Raw genomic sequence first — 25587 nt, forward strand, 5'->3', positions numbered from 1 at the left:
TTTTGACTATAAGCATGAGGAGAATTTAGCACGGATTGCAACAAGGAAATACAATCTATCAAAGAGCAATTATCATAATTAAATTCCTTGAAATCCAAAATAGTGGGTTCATTGCTATCTAAAGTTTTAACCTCTTCAATCCCACCTTTACCAATTTTTGCATCAAGATCTAAAAACTCCGAATTTTTGGGACGCCTTCTAACTAAAGTTGACTCATCTCCAGTCCCATCATTATCAAGATTCATATTGCAAAACAAGGATTTAATAGGGGACACATCAATAACTTTTAGATCTTCATCTTTATTCTCATAAAAACTAGAAGAACACGCCTTCACAAAACAATCTTTCTTAGCATGCATCCTAGCGGTTCTTTCTTTGCACTCATCAATGGAAATTCTCATGGCTTTGAGAGACTCATTGATATCATGCTTAGGTGGAACAGATCTAAGCTTCAAAGAATCAACATCAAGAGAAATTCTATCCACGTTCCTAGCCAATTCATCAACTTTAAATAATTTTTCCTCAAGCAAGGCGTTGAAATTCTTTTGTGAATTCATAAACTCTTTAACACTAGTTTCAAATTCAGAGGGCATCTTATTAAAATTTCCATAAGAATTGTTGTAGGAATTACCATAATTATTAGAGGAATTACTAGGGAACGGCCTAGGATTAAAGTTTCCTCTATACGCGTTGTTACCAAAATTATTCCTACCAACAAAATTCACATCCATAGTTTCATTATTATTCTCAATCAAAGTAGACAAAGGCATATCATTAGTATAAGAAGAAACACTCTTATTAGCAAACAATTTCATAAGTTCGTCCATCTTTCCACTCAAAACATTAATTTCTTCAATCGCATGAACCTTTTTACTAGTAGATCTTTCAGTGTGCCATTGAGAATAATTAACCATAATATTATCTAGGAGTTTAGTAGCTTCTGCTAAAGTGATTTCCATAAAAGTGCCTCCTGCGGCCGAATCTAAAAGATTTCTAGAAGCAAAATTCAATCCGGCATAAATTTTTTGTATAATCATCCACAAATTCAAACCATGAGTAGGGCAATTACGTATCATTAATTTCATTCTCTCCCAAGCTTGTGCAACATGTTCATGATCAAGTTGCTTAAAGTTCATACTATCATTTCTAAAAGAGATGATCTTAGCGGGAGGAAAATACTTAGAGATAAAAGCATCTTTGCACTTATTCCAAGAATCAGTACTATTTTTAGGCAAAGACGAAAACCAAGTTTTAGCACGATCTCTAAGCCAAAAGGGAAATAGCTTCAATTTGACAATATCATTGTCCACATCTTTCTTCTTTTGCATATCGCACAAATCAACAAAGCTATTTAGATGGGTAGCAACATCTTCACTAGGAAGGCCGGCGAATTGATCTTTCATGATAAGATTCAACAAAGCAGCATTAATTTCACAAGTTTCAGCTTCGGTAAGAGGAGCAATCGGAGTGCTAAGAAAATCATTGTTGTTGGTATTGGTAAAGTCACACAATTTAGTATTGTCTTGAGCCATCGTGACAAGCAAGCAATCCAACACACGAGCAAACAAGAAGCAAGCGAAAAAGAGGCGAACGGAAAGAGAGGGCGAATAAAACGGCAAGGGTGAAGTGGGGGAGAGGAAAACGAGAGGCAAATGGCAAATAATGTAATGCGAGGGATAAGAGTTTGTGATGGGTACTTGGTATGTCTTGACTTGTGCGTAGACTCCCCGGCAACGGCGCTAGAAATCCTTCTTGCTACCTCTTGAGCACCGCGTTGGTTTTCCCTTGAAGAGGAAAGGGTGATGCAGTAAAGTAGCGTAAGTATTTCCCTCGAGTTTTGAGAACCAAGGTATCAATCCAGTAGGAGGCCACACTCAAGTCCCTCGCACCTACACAGACAAATAAGAACCTTGCAACCAACGCGATAAAGGGGTTGTCAATCCCTTCACGGCCTCTTGGAAAAGTGAGATCTGATAGAGATGATAAGATAATATTTATGGTATTTTTATGATAAAGATAAAACGTAAAGATTGCAAAATAAACGGTAATAAAAATAACTTGTTGTCGGAGGATTAATATGATGGAAAATAGACCCGGGGGCCATAGGTTTCACTAGTGGCTTCTCTCAAGATAGCATAAGTATTACAGTGGGTGAACAAATTACTGTCGAGCAATTGATAGAATTGAGCATAGTTATGAGAATATCTAGGTATGATCATGTATATAGGCATCACGTCCGTGACAAGTAGACCGACTCCTGCCTGCATCTACTACTATTACTCCACACATCGACCGCTATCCAGCATGCATCTAGAGTATTAAGTTCATAAGAACGGAGTAACGCTTTAAGCAAGATGACATGATGTAGAGGGATAAACTCATGCAATATGATATAAACCCCATCTTTTTATCCTCGATGGCAACAATACAATACGTGTCGTTTCCCCTACTGTCACTGGGATCGAGCACCGCAAGATTGAACCCAAAGCTAAGCACTTCTCCCATTGCAAGAAAGATCAATCTAGTAGGCCAAACCAAACCGATAATTCGAAGAGACTTGCAAAGATAACCAATCATACATAAAAGAATTCAGAGAGATTCAAATATTGTTCATAGATAATCTTGATCATAAACCCAAAATTCATCGGATCTCGACAAACACATCGCAAAAGAAGATTACATTGAATAGATCTCCAAGAGAAACGAGCAGAACTTTGTATTGAGATCCAAAGAGAGAGAAGAAGCCATCTAGCTAATAACTATGGACCCGAAGGTCTGAGATAAACTACTCACACATCATCGGAGAGGCTATGGTGTTGATGTAGAAGCCCTCCGTGATCAATGCCCCCTCTGGCGGAGCGCTGGAAAAGGCCCCAAGATGGGATCTCACGGTACAGAAGGTTGCGGCGGTGGAAATAGGGTTTTTGCTCCTCTGGTGATTGTTTGGGGGTACATAGGTATATATAGGAGGAAGAAGTAGGTCGGTGGAGCCACGAGGGGCCCACGAGGGTGGAGGGCGCGCCCAGGGGGGTAGGCACGCCCCCCTGCCTCGTGGCCTCCTCGTTGATTGCTTGACGTCCACTCCAAGTCCTCCGGATCACGTTTGTTCCGAAAATCACGTTCCCGAAGGTTTAATTCCGTTTGGACTCCGTTTGATATTCTTTTCCTTCGAAACACCGAAATAGGCAAAAAAACAGCAATTTGGGCTGGGCCTCCGGTTAATAGGTTAGTCCCAAAAATAATATAAAAGTGTATAATAAATCCCATTAAACATCCAAAACAAAATATATAATAGCATGGAACAATCAAAAATTATAGATACGTTGGAGACGTATCAGGTACTGGTCCAACAATACTGCCAAATCAAAATAAGACGTTGGTGGTAAGCAGTATGACTATTATCGCCCACAACTCTTTGTGTTCTACTCGTGCATATCATCTACGCATAGAACTGGCTCGGATGCCACTCTTGGGGAACGTAGCATGCAATTTCAAAAAATTTCCTACGATCACGCAAGATCTATCTAGGAGATGCATAGCGACGAGAGGGGAAGAGTGTGTCCACGTACCCTCGTAGACGAAAGCGGAAGCGTTTGACAACACAGTTGATGTAGTCGAACTTCTTCTCGTTCAGACTGATCAAGCACCGAACGTACGACACCTCCGAGTTCCGCACACGTTCAGCTCGATGACGTCCCTCGAACTCTTGATCCAGCAGAGGGTCGAGGGAGAGTTTCGTCAGCACGACGGCGTGGTGACGGTGATAGTAATGTGATCAGCGTAGAGCTTCGCCTAAGCACTACGTGAATATGACCGGAGGAGTAAACTGTGGAGAGAGATGCCGCACACGGCTTGGAACAATTGTTGTGTCTCCAAGGGGTGCCCTACCCACGTGTATAAAGGAGGGAGATGAGGAGGCCAGCCACCAGGGGTGCGCCAGAGGGGGGGAGTCCTACTAGGACTCCAGTCCTAGTAGGATTCGCCCCCCCCCTTTATTCCTTCTCATGGAGGGGGAAAGAGGGAAGACAGAGGGAAGAGGAGAAGGAAACGGGGGCGCGCCCTCTCCCCTAGTCCAATTCGGACTCCCTATGGGTGGGGGGCGCGACCACCCCTTGTGGGCTGCCTCCCCTCTCCCCTATGGCCCATGTAGGCCCATTACTTTCCGCAGGGGGTTCCGGTAACCCCTCGGTACTCCGATAAATATCCGAAACGTCCCAAAACCATTTCGGTGCCCAAATACTATCGTCCAATATATCAATCTTTACCTCTCGACTATTTTGAGACTCCTAGTCATGTCCGTGATCTCATCCGGGACTCCAAAGAATCTCCGGTCACCAAAACACATCACTCATAATACAAATCGTTATCGAACGTTAAGCGTGCGGACCCTACGGGTTCGAGAACTATGTAGACATGATCGAGACACATCTCCGATGAATAACCAACAGTGGAACCTGAATGCTCATATTGGTTCCTACATATTCTACGAAGATCTTTATCGGTCGAACCGCCATAGCAACATACGTTATTCCCTTTCTCATCGGTATGTTACTTGCCCGAGATTCGATCGTCGGTATCCTCATACCTAGTTCAATCTCATTACAGGCAAGTCTCTTTACTCGTTTCGTAATGCATCATCCCACAACTAACTCATTAGTCACATTGCTTGCAAGGCTTATAGTGATGTGCATTACCGAGAGGGCCCAGAGATACCTCTCCGATACTCAGAGTGACAAATCCTAATCTTAATCTATGCCAACCCAACAAACACCTTCAGAGACACCTGTAGAGCATCTTTATAATCACCCAGGTATGTAGTCACGTTTGATAGCACACAAGGTGTTCCTCCGGTATTCGGGAGTTGCATAATCTCATAGTCAGAGGAATATGTATAAGTCATGAAGAAAGCAATAGCAATAAAACTTAACGATCATTATGCTAAGCTAACAGATGGGCCTTGTCCATCACATCATTCTCTTAATGATGCCATCCCGTTCATGAAATGACAACACATGTCAAACGAGCTAGTCTAGTAGAGGCTTACTAGGGACACGGTGTTTTGTCTATGTATCCACACATGTATCAAGTTGCCGATTAATACAATTCTAGCATGAATAATAAACATTTATCATGATATAAGGAAATATAAAATAACAGCTTTATTGTTGCCTCTAGGGCATATTTCCTTCAGTGTCTGTATATCATGGTATGCCCTTGGAGAATTTTGACTTAAGAGGTCACTAAATCAATGCAGGAGCTCTGTAGAAATGGAGGTATACTGTCACTCTCTATTACGATATTGAAGTTAAGTGTTCCAGACTGTCTGAAAGGATCAATTGATATTTCTTCCATTTCCAGACAAAAGGCTAAAATCCTTTGCACTGTAAGTTTGTCATGAGTCTTGAATTACTTTGTTTAATTCGAGTACTACCAATGTCTACTGCCAATATTGAGTTAGTAACTAATTCCTGCTATAAACATTCTCTAGTTGTTACCTTTAGGAAGTCGCCTCTGTACCGAAAAGCATGCAACTAGGGTAGATTTTGGCACTGGAGGTTAGTTCTCCTAGGGCTGACCACAGCCAGGGGGAGAAATTAATCCTTTTTTGCAGCATCTGAAAATCTCATTCAATTGATATCTTATCACAATGATTACGGTAGGTTCTTGATTTGTCGAAGATCGCATTTGGAAGGAAACAAAAACCTGCTGCCAGTTCCCATGATAAGAGTTACCCCATGGGTTCTGTGCTTATCAGTGCATTGCGTCTTGTTGATGTCTTTTCTGACGATTCAAACTTCAGGTCTTATTTCATAACTAATACTGTAAGTTTTGAAGTCGACTGCTTTTTAATACCTACCTTGACAGGGTTATATAGTCTTTTAGCAACCACAAAACTGTTACTTTGGCATATTTTATTTTATTCATCTTTTCTGCAGATTCCCTTTCTGACACAAGTTCTGGCGACTCCTCATGATGAGTTTGTCTTGAGTTGGTGCTCTGTCGATCTGCCGGTGATGGAAGATGACGCTAATCTGGATTATGATCCATTTGGTGCAGCTGACCTGGCACTGTTAGCTGCTTCAAATATGCTGACTGAAGCTAAAGTTAACCATTCATGCCATTTTCGCTCTACCAGCATGCCTTCAATACAATATGCACAGACAAGAACATCATGTGTGGTGAAAATAATAGCAAATTTGCACGTCATTGTTCCAAACATATGTGAAGGTGAGATCTTCTCTCAGTTGCTACGAGGTGTAGTGTGATCTTTGTGTAACCCTATTAAAAGCAAGTTCCGCTTTCACATTAACAGAGCAAGAAAGAGATCATTTTCTTCAGAAATTTAAGAAATACTTGTTATCAGAGAGTCCCAAGCATTCATTGGACCATCTAGCATCTGACGAGGCCACGATAGTTTGCACAAACTTGGGTACAGTCTCTTGTATTTTTGTTTTACAGTTTGCTGTGATTATGTTAATTCTTATGTTACATATCTAATGCCTTCTTTCGTGCGGTTCACAGGATCTTTGTGCCATTATGCTAAATCATTAATCCCTGGTAACTTGTTAAATGAGGAAGATGTGAACCTATTAAGGTGGGTAGTGCCATTTTGACTAGTCCTTTGTGTGCCACGTAGAAATAATATTTTTATATACTTTTTTTCATTGTATGCCTGATTTTATTAGTCAATATGTAGTTTGAATTTGTTGCACTCACCTGAAAGCTTTTTGATGATGTTTCTCTAAACTTTTCTTTTCTTATCTCTGCAGTGATTTTTCTTTTAAGTTACATCACTGGTGTGAATCGCACGTTGGACCGGGAACATCGCAGGTTTGTTTGCTTTTACTCATTGATCTCTAAGATCGTAGTAGGTAGCCCCAAACAAACCAAATCATTATGTTTAGGGACACTGTTCTCTATTCCCAAGGGATAAATTAGGTTTCTATCTACAATGATGCTTCTAAATTTCAGTGTCCTCAAGCAAATTCACATTCTTTTGTATGGTTGGTGTGATGGGTGTGCTTACTTAGCGTCCAAACTAGAAAAATAACCTGTAACCATGCATCGGGTGGCAACTTCATATTTCATAGTCTACTCAAAGTTGTCGTAAGCACCTCTGTTCGCACACGAACACGTCATCGCCCATTTGTACGTGCTTAGGACGATAGGTATATATCGGCCATTTAGATTAGCAACAAAAGTGAAGCTAATCGAACATATGATGATTTGGTAATACCCTTTCATGATGTAAGAAATTATATTGCATCCATGGATTAAAATAAGCCCATTGAGGGTAACCAATCATACCTGATGACGAATTCCATGGCATAGGCATCAACGGCATAGTTGAAGAATATGGATAATGTATAGACCGAAGATGTTGAAACCTTCGGCCTGGTCCTTCATAGTTTTCACTATTTTCCTTCTTCACCTTTGCCGCACTCCTTGTAAAGGAAGCTCGCACATAATTCTTATTTTGAATACTTCCTTTTGGAACCCATGCCATGTTTCTCTTTTCAAGTTCATGTGCACTAAGCTTTTGCAACTTCTTCTTTTGCCAATACGATAAGCCGAGTGGGCACCCCGGCTGCGATTTTGTTTGAAGTAATGGCAATTCTTGTTTTACCTGGTGCACTCTCTTCTTCCCTTCAGATTTGGCACTTGGTTGGCTTGCCTCATTGCCTTTTATAGCCAATGTCAATAATTTAATTGACTCTTTATCATTTGAGATCATAGCTGAAGTGGCACTCTTACGACCATCTCTTTTGACGCGGTAGACTTGCTCAACCACCTCCTTATTCTTCCTTGTGTTTCGGACCGATTCTTTTTTTATTGAAACGGTCTTGAACATATGACTGCTCATTGAATGTTGGTCTTCTTGGAGTTGCATAATATTGGCGAGATGGTTTATAATAATATGGAGAATGTGCCCCTGTATTATACTTGTCCCATGATGGATATGGATTTGCGTGAGCATAGGGAGGCATCCACGACATTGGCATTGACGACCCAAAATAAGGATATGAATAAGTTGCATTCAAATTCTCTTCTTGCCAATATCGATCCTTGGATTTGCACCAGGGGGGTGATCTTAATGCTTTTGCATTAGTTGGCCGATAAGCACTGCTCTCCTCACTTATCTTCTGATATTTTTCCAATAGTTGCGTGAAAGTGACTTTAGGCTTTTTTACCTTTGTGCTTACGTCGGCTTTTGTTTTCTTTGGCTATGCTTGCACCGATCTTTGGATTTTCTTGTTGCCCCCCAGTCCTTGGCGTCTTCATTGTAGCTTTGATGGAATTCTCGCCCTCAAGATTATGTTCATTATGCTCTTCAACAACTTCTTTACTTGAAAGCTTGATCCCATCACCTGCAGTTTTTACCTTCTCTTTAAATGGACCGGCTTGAAGCAGCCGATGCAAAAACATTTTACCATCGGGACCAATTGGAATAGACTCGTCATCTCTTGGTGTCTCAACAAATTTCAATCGTCCTTTATCAATGGCCGATTTAACTATTTGACGAAACATGTTGCAATCCTCAATACTATGCTTGAACGAATCATGCAACTTACAATAAATTCGTCCTTGGATAGATGGCTTGACATGGTGATCAAGGATTCTAATGTAATTATTTTTCAACAATAAATCAAATATTTGATCACACATGTTTGAATCGAAGGTATACGTTTTGTTTTCTAGCCGATCTTGGTGTGCGAACGGCTTTGGAGGTAAGCAAATGAATGGTTCAGATTTAGAATCTTCCCATTCGGCTATACATTGTGTTTTGCACTCTATCTCCGATGTCTTTGGATAAGATATAATATTAGCATCGGATTTCTCAAAATAATTTAACCTTGGCTTTATATTTCTGAAAAGAAAATAGTTAAAACACACATATCTCAATTGAGACCATGCGTAAGCCAAGTATGAAGCAAGCAAAGCTACCCAATTTGATATGAACTTTAAATAAAGCAATGGGATAAGCTTTGGCTCCAATAATAAGTCACTATCGGTCTCTTCGAATGGTACAATGTATTGACCGATATGCTTTGTAAAATTTTTATTACTATCAGTCTCTCTGAATGGTACAATGTATTGACCGATATGCTTTGTAACAATTTTATTGTTACAAGTAAATTACCCTTCATCATTGGTCTTTCAAAATTACTTACGAGATTTTTCCTAATAGATGCATCAACAATAAAGCTGTGACCAAATCTGAAAATAGGCAAATCACTTGCTAGACATACCTCTTCATACACGCTGGGAGAGCATGATGGTTGTGATACTTGAATAATACTTTGCTCCACTTTTAAATGACTCTCCAATGCCTTGCCGTCCTCTTTTTCTTCAATAAATTCAGTACACATACTATTTGATTCGGCTTTTCTAATAACCGAATTAACTTTGTTATCCGAATCACCACTCTTTCTTTCTTTGATTCGCAAGGTTGCTTGTTCTTGTCTAAATTCAGCAAACACTACAGCTAGGCTATCTTTAAGCTTTTTTCGACCAATTTCTTCCCAATCTTCATCGGATTGCCCCCCAATACTTTGAGACGCTTTCGGCAATGGTGTGTTGCCAAAATTCTGTAATTGTGCAGGGGGTACATGATATGCCACCGTAGTAGGTGAAGGCATTTGTGCTCCTGCAGAAGTTTCACTTGTTCGGCCATGACCATGAAGGTGCGGAGCCGAATTATGGACATCAACAGTTGCGTATGGTGCCAAAAAATTAGTAGCATTAGGTGTAGCATATGATGTTTGAGGGTAATTGGCCAAATAACTAGTAGTAACATGGCCATCCCCTATCCACTGGCACGTTTGGATTAACGTACTGCAAATTATTTGCCGATGAATAAAAGCTTGAAACACTTTGTTGCATACCATTGGAAGTTCGTACATAGGGTGTCTCAACTTGATTAACCGAACTCATCATGTTATTCATCGGCATATAAATTTGTGGGGTTGCCGATGCATGGGAGTTGGGATACATATGTTGCATGTTGCTAAAATTATATGAAGTAGAATCATGAAGATTTTGTTGCATCGGCCCTTGCACATAATTATATGCATGATTGATAAAGCTAGGGCTAGCCGATACATTATGCTCATCAGATGATCTAGCAACAACATACGCATTATTTGCATCTACATATGTGAATTGGGTATTCATATTACCTTTGTAGATTGCAAACCCTAGATGACGATCTCTTCGTAGCAAGAACGGGCCGGAGACCGTTCAAAGCTTCGTCCCCAGCGGAGTTGCCAAAAAGTGTGTTCACACACGAACACGTCACCGTGTACCTCCAACGCCGAGGGTGATGCACCGCAGCTCACGTCGAAGGAGACCCGCCGGAAGCGCGGTACGCAAGACAATCCGGCAGACGCTTTTGTAGACCCGAAGCCCCACACGCCCGGGAGGGACCCCGTCGGGGAGCGCGGCAGCTATGGGCTGCCCTAGGTCGGCCTGACCGCCCCTAGGGCCTCGAGGTTCGCCGCCCTGCAACAAGAAGAACAGACGAAGAACGAGAAGAAAGATACAAGGGAGAGATAAAAAATAGATGAACACGAAAAAGTAGTAGATGTGTTTGTTCGATTGTGTGTTGTTCAATTGGCCGTCACCCCTTAGGTATATATGAGGCGGCTGGACTTGCCGTGCAAGGAAAAGGCTTGGATTCACGTCCAAACCGTAGTCAAATTCGGATTGGTTATGTCCGAACTTTCCAAAACTGTTCGGTTTAAACTGGCTGCACGTTGCGGGTAATTTTTGTGGTGGTAAACGACCTCGGATGAAAATGATCCTAAAAGCAATCTTGACCGTTTCGACAAGACGAACAACTTTCATGTTGAACATGTTTTGATCAGAGGTCATCTTAAGGGTCAAATCGCTCGCGCAAAACACCTGTTTCCTCGCGCTACCCATCAGACATGCGTCTGGTAGGGCGCGCCACATCTCGCCTTATGACAGGGCTGCACTCCGATTAATCTAACTTTTGCATATGGACTCGGATTTGGACGATTTTTCTATCAAAATCGATCGTTTCGACGAGACGAAGACAAATCGTGTAGATCATTTTTCCATACGAGGCGGTCCTCGGGGTGTAATCAGCCGAATAGTGTTCTGAATACAAAATCTCAGTACTTCAAACACAACTTCGGCCTTAGAGATGAGTTCGGATGGCTATGGCCCAAATATCAAAGTTTCTTATTTTGATGATACGGAACTTCCTCACTTTGAGCACTTTTCCATTTGAGGCCATCTTAATTACGTTTTTGACCATGCCAAAAACTGGTGTCAACACATGGCCCCCTGTTTTTCGACAAAACTTGTGAGCCGAAAAATAATTTGCACGTAGTTTTTCTAAGAACGATGTCAACACTCCATCAGCCATTTGTACGTGCTTAGGACGATAGGTATATATCGGCCATTTAGATTAGCAACAAAAGTGAAGCTAATCAAACATATGATGATTTGGTAATACCCTTTCACGATGTAAGAAATTATATTGCGTCCATGGATTAAAGTAAGCCCATTGAGGGTAACCAATCATACCTGATGACGACTTCCATGGCATAGGCATCAACGGCATAGTTGAAGAATATGGATAATGTATAGACCGAAGATGTTGAAACCTTCGGCTTGGTCCTTCATAGTTTTCACTATTTTCCTTCTTCACCTTTGCCGCACTCCTTGTAAAGGAAGCTCGCACATAATTCTTACTCCCTCCGTTCCACAATACATGCTTTCCATTTGTCAAAATATAGATGTATCTAGACATGTTTCAATATATAGGTACATTCATTTTTGGACAAATGGAAGTCAAGTATTTTGGAACGGAGGGAGTATTTTGAATACTTCCTTTTGGAACACATGCCATGTTTCTCTTTTCAAGTTCTTGTGCACTAAGCTTTTGCAACTTCTTCTTTTGCCAATACGATAAGCCGAGTGGGCACCCCGGCTGCGATTTTGTTTGAAGTAATGGCAATTCTTGTTTTACCTTGTGCACTCTCTTCTTCCCTTCAGATTTGGCACTTGATTGGCTTGCCTCATTGCCTTTTATAGCCAATGTCAATAACTTAATTGACTCTTTATCATTTGAGATCATATGTGAAGTGGCACTCTTACGACCATCTCTTTTGACGCGGTAGACTTGCTCAACCACACCTCCTTATTCTTCCTTGTGTTTCGGACCGATTCTTTTTTATTGAAACGGTCTTGAACATATGACTGCTTATTGAATGTTGGTCTTCTTGGAGTTGCATAATATTGGCGAGATGGTTTATAATAATATGGAGAATGTGCCCTTGTATTATACTTGTCCCATGATGGATATGGATTTGCGTGAGCATAGGGAGGCATCCACGACATTGGCATTGACGGCCCAAAATAAGGATATGAATAAGTTGCATTCAAATTATCTTCTTGCCAATATCGATCCTTGGATTTGCGCCTAGGGGGTGATCTTAATGCTTTTGCATTAGTTGGCCGATGAGCACTGCTCTCCTCACTTATCTTTTGATATTTTTCCAATAGTTGCGTGAAAGTGACTTTAGGCTTTTTAGCTTTGTGCTTACGTCGGCTTTTGTTTTTTTGGCTGTGCTTGCGCCGATCTTTGGATTTTCTTGTTGCCCCCCCATTCCTTGGCGTCTTCATTGTAGCTTCGATGGAATTCTCGCCCTCAAGATTATGTTCATTATGCTCTTCAACAACTTCTTTACTTGAAAGCTTGATCCCATCACCTGCAGTTTTTACCTTCTCTTTAAATGGATCGGCTTGAAGCAGCCGATGCAAAAACATTTTACTATCGGGACCAATTGGAATAGACTCATCATCTCTTGGGGTCTCAACAAATTTCAATCGTCCTTTATCAATGGCCGATTTAACTATTTGACGAAACATGTTGCAATCCTCAATACTATGCTTGAACGAATCATGCAACTTACAATAAATTCGTCCTTGGATAGATGGCTTGATATGGTGATCAAGGATTCTAATGTAATTATTTTTCAACAATAAATCAAAGATTTGGTCACACATGTTTGAATCGAAGGTATACGTTTTGGTTTCTAGCCGATCTTGGTGTGCGAACGGCTTTGGAGGTAAGCAAATGAATGGTTCAGATTTAGAATCTTCCCATTCGGCTATACATTGTGTTTTGCACTCTATCTCCGATGTCTTTGGATAAGATATAATATTAGTATCGGATTTCTCGAAATAATTTAACCTTGGCTTTATATTTCTGAAACGAAAATAGTTAAAACACACATGTCTCAATTGAGACCATGCGTAAGCCAAGTATGAAGCAAGCAAAGCTACCCAATTAGATATGAACTTTAAATAAAGCAATGGGATAAGCTTTGGCTCCAATAATAAGTCACTATCGGTCTCTTCGAATGGTACAATGTATTGACCGATATGCTTTGTTACAATTTTGTTGCTATCAGTCTCTCTGAATGGTACAATTTATTGACCGATATGATTTGTAACAATTTTAGTGCTAACAAGTAAATTACCCTTCATCATTGGTCTATCAAAATTACTTACGAGATTTTTCCTAATAGATGCATCAACAATAAAGTTGTGACCAAATCTGAAAATAGGAAAATCACTTGCTAGACATACCTCTTCATACACGCTGGGAGAGCATGATGGTTGTGATACTTGAATAATACTTTGCTCCACTTTTATATGACTCTCCAATGCCTTGGCGTCCTCTTTTTCTTCAATAAATTCAGTACACATACTATTTGATTCGGCTTTTTAATAACCGAATTAACTTTGTTATCTGAATCACCACTTTTTTTTCTTTGATTCGCAAGGTTGCTTGTTCTTGTCTAAATTCAGCAAACAGTGCAGCTAGGCTATCTTTAAGCTTTTTTCGACCAATTTCTGCCCAATCTTCACCGGATTGCCCCCCAATACTTTGAGACGCTTTCGGCAATGGTGTGTTGCCGAAATTCTGTAATTGTGCAGGGGGTACATGATATGCCACCGTAGTAGGTGAAGGCATTTGTGCTCCTGCAGAAGTTTCACTTGTTCGGCCATGACCATGAAGGTGCGGAGCCGAATTATGGACATCAACAGTTGCGTATGGTGCCAAAAAATTAGTAGCATTAGGTGTAGCATATGATGTTTGAGGGTAATTGGCCAAATAACTAGTAGTAACATGGCCATCCCCTATCCACTGGCACGTTTGGATTAACGTACTGCAAATTATTTGCCGATGAATAAAAGCTTGAAACACTTTGTTGCATACCATTGGAAGTTCGTACATAGGGTGTCTCAACTTGATTAACCGAACTCATCATGTTATTCATCGGCATATAAATTTGTGGGGTTGCCGATGCATGGGAGTTGGGATACATATGTTGCATGTTGCTTAAATTATATGAAGTACAATCATGGAGATTTTGTTGCATCGGCTCTTGCACATAATTATATGCATGATTGATAAAGCTAGGGCTAGCCCATACATTATGCTCATTAGATGATCTAGCAACAACATACACATTATTTGCATCTACATATGTGAATTGGGTATTCATATAACCTTTGTAGATTGCAAACCCTAGATGACGATCTCTTCGTAGCAAGAACGGGCCGGAGACCGTTCAAATCTTCGTCCCCAGCGGAGTCGCCAAAAAGTGTGTTCGCACACGAACACGTCACCGTGTACCTCCAACACCGAGGGTGATGCACCGCATCTCACGTCGAAGGAGACCCGCCGGAAGCGCGGTACGCAAGACAATCCGGCAGACGCTTTTGTAGACCCGAAGCCCCAGACGCCCGAAAGGGACCCCATCGGGGCACGCGGCAGCTATGGGCTGCCCTAGGTCGGCCTGACCGCCTCTAAGGCCTCGAGGTTCGCCACCCTGCAACAAGAAAAACAGACGACGAATGAGAAGATAGATACAAGGGAGAGATAAAAAGTAGATGAACACGAAAAAGTAGTAAATGTGTTTGTTCGATTGTGTGTTGCTCAATCGGCCGTCACCCCTTAGGTATATAAGAGGCGGCTGGACTTCCCGTGCAAGGAAAATGTTTGGATTCACGTTCAAAACCCTAGTCAAATTCGGATTGGTTTTGTCCGAACTTTCCAAAACTGTTCGGTTTAAACTGGCTGCACCTTGCGGGTAATTTTTGAGGTGGTAACCGACCTCGGATGAAAATGAGCCTAAAAGCAATCTTGACCGTTTCGACAAGACGAACAACTTTCATGTTGAACATGTTTTGATCAAAGGTCATCTTGAGGGTCAAATCGCTCGCGCAAAACACCTGTTTCCTCGCGCTACCCATCAGACATGCGTCATGAAAGGGCTGCACTCCGATTATTCTAACTTTTACATACGGACTCGGATTTGGACGATTGTTATATCAAAATCGATCGTTTCGACGAGACGAAGACAAATCGTGTAGATCATTTTTCCATACGGGGCCGTCCTGGGGGTGTAATCAGCCGAATTGTGTTCTGCATACAAAATCTAAGTAATTCAAACACAACTTCGGCCTTAGAGATGAGTTCGGATGGCTATGGCCCAAATATCAAAGTTTCTTCTTTTGATGATACGGAATTTCCTCACTTTGAGCACTTTTCCATTTGAGACCATCTTAATTATGTTTTTGACCATGCCAAAAACTGGTGTCAACACATGCCCCCCTGTAGGTGGCAAAAAGTGACATGAATTCAGAAATGAAGCAAGACTTGCAACCGGTGCAGCCAACAAGGGCTGGTGTTCCAGACCCCAATATGGATAAGGATAACCCTCTCAAGGTAATTAACACTGTTAGCAGTTGACTTGGGGACGTATTTGATCCCAATCCAAAACATGGAAGAGTTTATGGCAATGCCTCCCATGCATGAAACAGGAGGGAAATAATGCTAAGGGTAATAAGACTCCAAGAAACCGCACGGAGAGGAAAACTCTGCCACCACCGTGCCATGTCGAGTACGGTCGAACCGGCGAGGAAATCTTGGGGGCAGGGGTGGGGAGTGGTGTGGATTTATCGATGGAGACTGTCGACCGGGCGAAGAGCAGCGTTGAGGATAGGATCAAGAAAAACCTGCGGTATGTGACTGAAGAGTCGCTGCAGAAAAGAGTGGAGTTCGTGGAAGACCTTCCGTACGTTGGGGTTAAATCCCGCCCAACTTCCAAGTGGTGGTGTGGAGCTGGGCTGAAGAAGCGTCGCAGCCCAGGCTACCAGGTGAGATATTGGTTTCCGGTACCTTATCTTAAGTAAAGTGATGCGCTCTAACATTCTCCTGATCGCCACCTTATCATTTTTCAGTTTCAGCCACAAGACCCATGTTATGGCCTGTTTAGCTAGGCCCACCGGGCAATCTTAGCCCACAAGTTATCTTAGGTTAATTCTTATGCAAGTTATCTAGGTTATAAATATAGGCTGTAAGACTCTTTTTGGGAATTAAGCAATAAAAAGAATATTATCTCTATTGCCCGGCTCCCAGAGGAGCCGGAACCCTAGCCGCCCACTGCCTCTTGCGCCGCTGCCGCCATCTTCCTCTCCCGCGACGGCGCCCAGCCACCGGCGCGGCCGCTCATCGCCTCGCCCAGCCCCCTCCTTCCCTTACCGCTTACGCCCTAGGCCTGGTAGGCTACAAGTTCCTACCAATTTGGTATCCAGAGACTCGGGTTCGATCATGTCTTCTTCAACGCCCTCGCCGCCGATGACCACCGCCAGGGCCCTCACGCTGCCGGGCCCGGTCACCACCGCGGGCTTCCCACCGCCGCCGGCCCCCATCACTTCTGCACCGCGAACGACCGCCGTCTTCACGCCGGAACAGGTCACCAATACCTTGCGGGATCTCGTGACGGCCGTCCAGGGACTCCTTCTGAACCAGTACCACCAGTACATGGCCGGGCCGTACGCACCTCCGCTGGCTGCGCCGATCGCCGCCTACGGCCACCCCACGCTGCCGTGGCCGTCCCAGGGTGCGTCTGCCTACAGCGGGCAGCCGCTGCTGCCGTTCGAGGCGGGCCCCCCCGCGCTGCCGTGGCCGGCCCAGGGCGCGCCGGCCTGCACCGGGCCACCGCTGCTGCCGTTCCAGGCGGGGCACCCCGGCGGGACCACTACGGCCGCGGCTCCTCTGTGGCATCTGCTGCCACAGCCAGCTGCGGCTCCCCTCTAGCATCTGCTGCCACAGCCAGCTGCGGCTCCCCTCTGGCATCTGCAGCCGCCTTCCCCCGCGGCAACCGACGCACCCGCCCACCCTCCACAACCGAGGCTGCAACCACCGACGCCACCTCTGCCCAGCTCAGGGGCGTCCTCGCTGGCCGGCCTTCCGATACATCAGGTCCGGTTCCCGACCTCCCCGTCGCCACTACCAGCTTGGGCGGCTGGGTCTTCGCCATCGCCGGTCTACACCACGGTTCCGGAGCAGCCGACCCCGTTTCCGCAGTTCGGCGGGCCATCCGGCTCCGCGGGTCCCTACCCGGAGTACTCCGACAAGGCGCCACCCGCCTCGCTGCTCCGCACCTCCGAGCCAGCTTGACACGGCGCTCCGACCCAGACACGGCCGTGGTTCGCCAAGATCGACTTCGCAACCTATGACGGCACGGAGGACTCCCTCAACTGGCTCAACCAGTGTGACCAGTTCTTTCGCCGCCAAGGGTTGTGCTTCAACTGCGATGAGCCCTACACGCCCGGCCATGCCTGCTCGCGACTCTTTTACCTGGAGGTTGTAGACTACATTCCGGAGGACGCCGTCGCCGCCGACCTGGCCGCCCTAGCTGTCGAGAAGGTGTTTGACGCTGGTTGATCGCCTCGAGGAGTTCCGCAAGCGCTTTCCCACCTTACAGCTCGAGGACGAGCTGTTTGTGCAGGCGGGGAGAAGTGTTATGCCGGTTTAGCTAGGCCCACCGGGCAATCTTAGCCCACAAGTTATCTTAGGTTAATTCTTATGCAAGTTATCTTAGGTTAATTCTTACGCAAGTTATCTAGGTTATAAATATAGGCTGTAAGACTCTTTTTGGGAAATAAGCAATAAGAAGAATATTATCTCTATTGCCCGGCTCCCAGAGGAGCCGGAACCCTAGCCGCCCCCTGCCTCTTGCGCCGCTGCCGCCATCTTCCTCTCCCGCGACGGCGCCCAGCCGCCGGCGCGGCCGCTCATCGCCTCGCCCAGCCCCCTCCTTCCCTTACCGCTTACGCCCTAGGCCTGGTAGGTTACAAGTTCCTACCAACCCACAAGATGCACAACAAGATGAAGAAGAAGAAGAAGAAGAGAGAAGGATCTTCGAAAGCCTGCGGTTCACGAGTAAAGATGTGCTGCAGCTAAGGAAGGACTTCATCATTTCTTCAGCTAAGGAAGGCTTGAGCAGCGGGTTGAAAAGGTTGCTCCAACATATTGACGGGTTGCTTGAGCCTTCCTCATAAGTAATCGTTATGTATGTGATGTAATTGTGTGGGAGTGTGGTGTATTCTGTATTGCTGCTACTATTCGACACCATGTTTCGGGCTGTCATGGGTTATTTGGATGGAATGAGTACATAAAACAATTACTGCCCAAATTAAACATCATGTATAGCCTCTACAGCGTAGAAACATTTTCCAAAATATCACAAATATTTTTTTTAAACGCGTGAACATTTAACAAAAATCATATATACTATATGAATGTTAGAACTATTTTTCTAAAATATACAACATTTTGTAAATTGCATGTACATTTTGAAAATGTAATAATTTTTGAAAATGGCTTGTATTCATTTGTTAAATTTGAACTAAAACCATGATACTCATTATGGATCGAAGGGAGTATACTTTTTTATGCTATTAATATATGAAAAGTTACGTCAACATTTTTTATAATAACATTAACATTTACGAATTTGCGATGAGCATTTTTATTTTTTAAAGTAAATTAAGTTTTTGAATATATGTATTTAAAACATTTCAAGAATGTAAAACAAAACAAAAAGGATAAAGAAAAGAATGAAGAAAGCAAAGAAGAACCAGGGAAGAAACTACTTGGGCTGGCCCCATAAGTAGCAACGGGAGGGCGGGTTCATGCTAGACCAGGTTCGGTCTCGCTGCGGGTGATATACAGGGCTCGGCCCTCCCATTGTGCTTCCCTTTTTTTGGTTTTTAAACTTTTCAGTTTTTCCCGGAAAAAAAGATCATCCAAATCTATTATGATGGGATATAGTTTCGAAGATCTCGACGCGAGAGATCCCACAACGAAACGATCATGATTTGAAAACACGGTTAAAAAGAATTTATTAAAAAAACAAATCTATGAAATAACCACAAACTTTCAAGTTGCGACAAGTGGCACATATGAAGTGTGCCAGTTGTCATCACCAGAGAAGGTGGGGATGACCTTCGCAAACGTTGCAAGGGGTACCCTTGCTAACTAGTGATTTCGGCAATATCTAGATGTTCCTCTCCAAGGCATGCAATCTATTTGAAAAAATGTTCTTGTTTCCAAAAAAAGTTCAAATTTTGAAAAATGTCCGCACATTGAAGAAATCTTCTTGCTTTTAAAAGAAATCATTTTTTTAAATGCTCCCATTTTCAAGAAATGTTTGTGCTTTAAAACATTCATACCTGAATGGTTGGTGGCTATAGCCTATAGCGTCCCCTGTCAAAACAGATGGTCCTGGGTTCGAGTCCAAGTATATCATTTTTTGTTGTTAATTTTCACATATATGTGTACTACTGTAGTAGGGTTTCGCTGTGGTTGACTTTTTCCGCCAATAAAAAACTATGAGGGTGTTTTCTGTAAAAATACATCAGGTCCAACACCATCACTCACTGACATGTGGGATCATACACGTGCATATGTCCGCATGTGCGTACTGTGACCATATCTGCATGCTTGAGTCAAGTTAATTAGATGACCACAAAACCGTATTTTTAAAGTTCTAGCACCAAACTAAACATACGACACAAGTTTTATAACTCCCAATGATATTACCTCAAAAATCAAGATAGGCCACCAACCAAGATACAACAAAAGACATCTCGGCTCTAAGATGGGAACCCATGCTGGACATGAACAAACGAGGGTTCAACATGTATATCTGTTTACATAGCACCGCGGGAACGCCATAGGCACAAAGATCGAGGAACGACCTGAGATAGCAACCACCTTGCATCAAAATCCTGTCCAGAACATCGGAAGAACAGAAGTACAACAAGATCACAACATTGATTGTGATTTTGACGCATGTTGTGACATTGCACCAAATCCTGGCTCTGCCACGGTGCATGTGATTCACCGTCACATGGAGAGAAGAGAGTACGGCATTTACCACTGTTGGTTGTTTGCATACGCATGGATACTCATCACAGACGACACAAAGTTTTGATCAAAGTCAAACTACACAAAGTTTGACCAAATTTATATAAAAAAGTATGAACATTTACAATATTAAAACTATATAGTATGAAAATACATTTCGTGGTGCATCTGATAATGTTGATATCATATTGTCAATGTTTATATTTTTAATATAAAGTTAGTCAAACTTTACAAAGCTTGACTTTGACCAAACTTTATATGCAGACTAAAAAGAAACGGACGGAGTACTACTGGCGGCAGACAAGTACTAGTCCTACCTGCTAGTTTGACCTACCGATGACTTGGGTTGAGTCGTCCTCGGGTAGATGCACACCACGCATTCAGCTTTCAGCAGAGCACGCTACTCGTGGTGTGTGACAACCATAAAATATCAATTCTTCATAGACAAAGCCGTGCGTGAGACAGGCGGTGAGAAAGAGCCCCACGTTACACCGCCTGCCGGCCACTAAGCTGGATGTCACCATGGAGTGCAACACGGTCTGTAGGATGCTATTGCTCGATGGCTTCCAGCTGATCACAGGGGATCGATCGTGTAGCTGATCACCATGGAGTGCAACGCGGTCTGTAGGCTAGCTTACCCACACCGGCCACTGGAGTACAGGAGGCGACAGTGAGATTGTTGTCCGATTGTTGATTTTCTAGGCCACCATCCTTGCAGCTGATAGGCTAGCCGCGTCAGGAGTCATACAACGAGTTGCCCGCTGCCTCTCGCTTGGAGTCGATGAAGGCCTTCCACAAGATGTGGTTCTCCTTCATCGGTTTCTCGATGATAGCATGGGTGAAGGGGAAGTTGCCGAGGGTGGCGACGGAAGAGGAGCCGGTCATGGATGTGTCGGCGAGGTCTAGCTCTAATACCGTATAAGAAGACTAGGTAGGTTGATTGAAACAATGCCTTTACTGCGGCATGCCTTCGTGCTAATATAGGGGCCGAACGACCAAGAATTACAACAACGATTGTTACAATAGATCTACAAAAAAGAGATAAACAAGATTGATTTACATCACACCGATTATTAAAATCGAATAATAACTCTAAGCCTTATCGTTTAACAAAAGAAGCGCCAGTAATATGATACATCCATTGATACAAGTTTACTAGTAGTCTTGTAACCCCGGAACTCTGCTTTTCTTACCAGTTAAACAAATCTTAAGCAAGTATTGTAGGTAGCATAGAAGAAACTACACACAACACGATACCAATTCATCATCCGTAGCCATAGGCACTACTAGGTAGGAATGGTGAGGTTGGCGTGTAGATAATCAACATGATGACCGTCACATCTTTGGTTCCCAGAAGATAGCTCATCACTAGCACGCCGTGTTGTTGGTCTGTGTGATGGGTTAGGGTCTAGGCACTGAACTGCAATGCTGAGCATGTTGTATATTTCTCTAGCGGTTTCAGCGCCCGGAAGCTCGAGCCTGGAGTCCAGCAGATCCTTCAGACACAGATCATTCTTGTTGGTTGTCAAGTAGATAGATGAGAGCAAATCGCCTGGATGGGATCCCAAAAAAAGCTCAATAACGAGCACTCCGAAGCTATATACATCACATTTCTCCGTCACATTCTCTGTGTACGCTAGCTCTGCAATAAATACATGTCAGTTAATTAGCGTTGCAATTAATTGTCATTGTTCACATGGATACATCACATATGACATGTGCAAAAGCAGCATATATGACACATATGTAAGTCTAGAAAATAATACAAAAAATGATCTATTTTATTTTTACCTGGAGCAAGATAGCCTTTTGTACCAGCAAGGCTTGTGATATTCGGGCCACTAACATTGAGGATTTTAGCCGTACCAAAATCAGAGATGCAAGCTCTAAATTCCACATCAAGCAAAATGTTGTTGCTTGTTATATCTCGGTGAACTATTGGTGATGGACAATCATGATGCATGTATGCCAAAGCATGAACCACGTCCAACACGATATTTACCCGCCTTTTCCAGTCCAATTCAATTGCCCTTTTGTTGGCTCTAAGTGTTTCTGCCAAGTTTCCTCTCTCCATGTATTCATAGATAAGAAATCTGCCTTGGCTTGAGGAACAATGCCCAAATAGTTTTACGATGTTTCGATGTCGAATCTGCACCAATGCCCCGATCTCGCGATTGAACATTGACTCATTGATGCCATACTCATCTTCTATTATGCGTATCTTCTTCACTGCAAATATTTCACATGTTGCAAGTCTAGCTTTGTACACAGACCCATATCCTCCGGTTCCAATGCAATGTACCTCGCTAAAATTGTCAGTTGCCTCAGCAATTTGCTTGAACACATTTGTCCCATCAAAGCTCCAAACAGAGAACATGCTTGCTAATTGTGTTACATTATCAGTGGAAGTTGCCTTTGATTTCTTCCTTTCATGCCGGAATTTAAGTATAGCTACGACAAGAACAAGAGATATCAAAATAGAGACTGTGGCTAGTACAATTTTTCCATAAGGTGTCCGTTGTCCTTCGCTCTGAGTTGCACTACTACAGGGGGGCAGTCCTTTCACTACACCACATAACATCTTATTATGCATGAAACACTCGAGTGGAGCTCTCAGGAAAAGCCTACTCTCTGGGATCGGTCCTTCCAATTCATTATAAGATACATCAATGGATGTTAAGCTTTCCATGCTCCCAAATGATGCTGGAATTGAGCCATTCAATTCATTGCGTGAAAGATTCAAAGTATCTAGCATGCTCAGGCCACTAAGTTGGCTTGGTATCGCCCCAACAAATGAATTGTCACTTAAATCCAACATGCCTTGTAAGCTTGACACCACGCCTAGCTCGGTAGGGATGTTTCCTTCAAAGTTATTATGACTCAACTTCAAAAAGCGAAGCTTGAGACAATGTTCAATTGAACCTTTTATCGATCCACTTAGGTTATTTGATGACAAATCTAGGATCTCTAGATTGTACAATGCTCCAATTTCTTGTGGAATGCTACCATAGAGCAAATTATCAGCGAGGCTCAAATGGAACAGACTTTTTACATTGCCTAGTTTACTTGGAAGCTCCCCTTCAAGTTTGTTTGATGAAAGATCGAGCACCTTTAACTGAGACAGCTGTCCCATACTTGTGGGTATATTACCCATGATGTTGTTGTTTGAGATGTTCAGCTTGGTAAGATTACGTCACTCCCTCCAATGGTTAGATAACTGCCCATATAGTTTATTCGAGCTCATATCCATATACACCATATTGGGATGAATTCCCAACTCAGAGATATCTCCTTCTATTTGATTCCTTTCAAGACGAACTCTAACTAGGCTTAAGCAATGTACCAGACTTGACGGCAAAGGTCCATTCAGGTTATTATCAAATGCAGTCAATCTCTCGAGCTTGCCTCCAGCACACAAGTCAGGTGGCAAGGGACCGGAGAAATTGTTACCATTCAACTGTAGATATTGGAGATCCATTAAGGTACCAATTTCTCCAGGAACATGTCCGGAAAATTTATTACCATCCAGGTGCAAGAGAGCGAGCTTGGTCAAATTTCCAAACATATCAGGGAGGGAACCCACGAGTTTGTTGTTGCTAAGTCCTAACTCTTCTAAGTTCATGAGGTAACCTAATTCTGGAGGAATACGTCCAAAGAGTTGGTTGTCCCACAGGACCAAGCTAGTGAGATTAACCAAACTCCCAAAGGTAGCAGGGATAGAACCAATGAGTTTGTTGTTCCTAAGATCTAACTTTCTCATATTCACTAGGTACCCAAGTTCTCGAGGAATATGTCCGGAAAGTTGGTTGTCGCCCAGGTACAAGTAACTGAGCTTGGTCAAATTTCCAAATATATCAGGAACGAAACCCATGAGTTTGTTGTGTTGAAGTTCTAACTCAAATAACTTCACGAGGTAACCTAGTTCTCGAGGAATGTGCCCAGAAAGTTGGTTATACCTTAGGTACAAGCTGGTGAGATTAAGCAAACTCCCAAAGGTAGCGGGGATAGAACCCATGAGTTTGTTTTGCCAAAGATGCAGCCCTCCTAAATTCACCAGGTAACCTAGTTCTCGAGGAAGATATCCAAACAATTGGTTATCACCAAGAAACAAGTTATTGAGTTTGGTTAAATTCCCTAAATTTCTTGGGATAGGGCCTGTGAGGTCGTTGCCGGTAAAATCTAACTCTTGTAAGTTCACGAGGTAACCTAGTTCCTGAGGGATATGTCCAGAAAGTTGGTTATAATATAGGTACAAGATAGCGAGATTAACCAATCTCCCCAAGGTAGCCGGGATAGAACCCATGAGTTTGTTTTGACTAAGAACCAACCATCGTAAATTCACGAGGTAACCTAGTTCTGGAGGAAGATATCCAGATATTTGGTTATCAGCGAGGGACAAGTTAGTGAGCTTGGTTAAATTCCCTAAATTTCTTGGGATAGGGCCTGTGAGGTTGTTGTTGGAAAAATCTAATTGACGCAGCTTCCTTAGGTAGCCTAGTTCGCTGGGAATGGGACCAAACAAGTGATTGTTTGACAAATCCAACGCCACAAGACCCTCTAGGTGTTTTATATGGCTTGGTATTTCACCGGAGAGCTGATTTGCCTGGAGCATTAGATGGCGCAGGTTTGGCAAGGATGATGCTAAAGAAGGTGGTAAGGAGCCCCTTATCTGATTTTGCGCGAGTTGGATACTCGTCAGGGTTGCCAATGCCGAGAAGTTGAGGGTGTGGAGCTCCCCTCTGAGCCCCAATCCTCGCAGAGAGATCCCGGTGATCACCGGTTGTTGTTGATGCTTGCTGCTGCAGCTGATGCCATGCCAGCTACACGGCCATGAGGTGTTTTCCCAGGATTGCAGTTGGAGTTGGGCTGGTTGGGTTTCTAGTGTGGCTTTCCAGGCAAGAAGTGCTCCTGCCTGTTCCTCCAAAGTTGGCCCAGCGATGGCCGAGGCTAGTAGGAGGGTGAGTGAGATGAGCTTTATCAAAGGGGAGGTCTCCATGGCTAGTCGCATAATAGTGTATGCCTTGTGTCAAACTTAATATAGGAGTACATGCTAGCTGCACCATCTTAGTCTAGCTAGCACTTTGACTAGTCATTGGCCATGTGGGCGGCTCCACTTATCACGACTAGCACGCAACGTCCATGCATAATGTATCCAAGACCAAACTATATATGTCCCGTAGTATCTCCACCAATCAGCTCCAAGTACGTGGCTCGTGTGTTTTTCAAGCCACAACCTGAGCCGTCCGATTGGATCCTGATGCTGCGATCTGCCCTCACAGGTCTTATGGACGTGCACGTGACAAATTTTAAAACCAAATATA

General features: G+C 43.2%; 2 pseudogenes; one reads left to right on the forward strand and one right to left on the reverse strand.

Annotated features, from left to right (window-relative positions):
* The first annotated feature begins 5248 nt into the window (after positions 1-5248).
* Positions 5249-16329, forward strand: LOC123171535 (nodulin homeobox-like; annotated as a pseudogene).
* Positions 16330-21247: 4918 nt separating this feature from the next.
* On the reverse strand, positions 21248-25268 carry LOC123170028 (probable leucine-rich repeat receptor-like protein kinase At1g35710; annotated as a pseudogene).
* Positions 25269-25587: the final 319 nt, after the last annotated feature.

The sequence above is a fragment of the Triticum aestivum genome, chromosome 7D, assembly GCF_018294505.1.
Source record: "Triticum aestivum cultivar Chinese Spring chromosome 7D, IWGSC CS RefSeq v2.1, whole genome shotgun sequence".
Taxonomy (NCBI): Eukaryota; Viridiplantae; Streptophyta; class Magnoliopsida; order Poales; family Poaceae; genus Triticum; species Triticum aestivum.